Source organism: Myotis lucifugus, unplaced genomic scaffold (assembly GCF_000147115.1).
Source record: "Myotis lucifugus unplaced genomic scaffold, Myoluc2.0 scaffold_525, whole genome shotgun sequence".
In the NCBI taxonomy this organism is placed as follows: Eukaryota; Metazoa; Chordata; class Mammalia; order Chiroptera; family Vespertilionidae; genus Myotis; species Myotis lucifugus.
In genome coordinates, this window is record NW_005871573.1 from 431167 (window position 1) to 432666 (window position 1500).

At 69.8% G+C, this 1500-nt stretch overlaps 1 protein-coding gene across 22 annotated transcripts in view; it reads right to left on the reverse strand.

The window, feature by feature from the left end:
- Window positions 1–651, reverse strand: part of MEF2A (myocyte enhancer factor 2A) — a 60202-nt gene extending 59551 nt beyond the window's left edge. For 21 of the 22 annotated variants that reach the window (XM_023745255.1, XM_023745252.1, XM_014446335.2 and 18 more), the window contains exon 1: window positions 507–651. The gene's annotated coding sequence lies outside the window, so the exon portion shown is untranslated. The remainder of the gene's footprint in view (window positions 1–506) is intronic. The other variant, XM_023745239.1, reaches the window with a different exon arrangement.
- Between the last annotated feature and the right edge of the window lie 849 nt (window positions 652–1500).

Genomic DNA, 1500 nt, shown 5'->3' on the forward strand with positions numbered 1-1500 from the left:
ACAATAGAAAAATATTCGAAGATAACAACATAGTGGATTAAAGGTTGAGACGTATGGTAACCTCCTCCCGTATCTGCTATAGCTAAAAAGAGATAGTCTCGGTTTTAAAATTAAGAGTACCGGGGTACTCTTAACCCGATTTCCATTGTCCGCCCATGAACGTCCAGAAGACTCACCTGGGCCCAAATCCGAGAAAGAACTGACCACGAAGCACCCAGACAACACCCCCAAGGGGCTCCTGGCCCCTCGGTGCGGACCGGACTCGACCCGACCCCCTCCAGAGCCGCCTCCCCGCACCCCGCCCGCCCCAGCGCCGCCAGCCCGCGCCACGGCCTCCCGCCAGCCGGACGCCGCCCTGTCCCAGCGTCGCCGGGGCCAGCGGGCTCCGTGCCTCGGTCGCCCTGCATCCCGCCCCAGCGAGCCATAGCCCCCGGCCGGCCCCGTCGTCGGAAGGCCGCCCGGTCCGGCACCCCCGGCCCCGAGCCCCGAGCCCCAGCGGCCCTCACCGTGTCCCCAAGCCGCGGGCAGGCGTGCACACGCCGCAGCCAGGACCCGCCGCCAGCACCGCGTCGCCCGGAGACGCCTCCCTCCCTCAGCCCGGGACTCGCCGGGACCGCCGCGCACGGATCCCCACACCGGGGCTATTTTTAGGAGCCAGGCCCGGGCCAGACCGGAACTCGTTCCTGCCCGCGCGCATGCGCACTGCGCCGGCGACCGCGGTGTCCCTCCGCCAGCCTCGCCTTCGCCTTCCTCTCCCCCGGATGCCCGGCTCGCTTCTCCCATGAGCCGTCCCTAGGGACCTGCTCTCTCTCCTCGGGGGGCCCTAGAGTCCTGGGTAGGGGGGAGGCACTGGCGAGGGCTGAGGGAGGCAGGCCGATGGGGAGCGAGCGCCACTCCGCAAGGACAGGAGGGCGGACTATGTTTTTCCGGGTGGGTTAGGAGACGGATCACCCGGCACAGGAAGGGAGATGACGGCGGCTTGGCGCCGGGCTGCGGGATGGAGCTGGCCTTCCTCTGAAGGGCCGTGTTCTCCAGGGAGGGATACTGGTCATTTGATGAGGGCTGGGGCGGCTCCCAGGGCGGGCCGGCCCGGTAGCGTCGCGCCCGGCTGCCCCCACCGCCCTGACCAGCCGGCGGGGGCGGGCCCCGAGCTGCTAGAGTGACACGGCCCGTGGCCAATGACCGCGCGAGGCCGCCAGTGGCAGCCAACTCGGGACGCCGGGGGGCGGGGCCGGAGCATGAGGTCTCTTGCCCGACGGCGCCCCAGACGCCCCCTGCCGGGCTCTGGGGCCGGGCCAGCCCCCGCCCGGACGGCACACTTGGCCTCTCCCGACCTCGGCTGGCCAAGCCGAAGCCCACGCCCTGTTTGTGGTCAGGGCCGCACCTGTGTCCACGCCTTGGCGGCCGCCAGGTTAACCTCATTGAGCAATCGCAACGGTACCCGGGCCGGAGAGGGTAGGGTTTGAAGGGGCCTCGAAGGGCCTTTGGGATTGCCCAGCC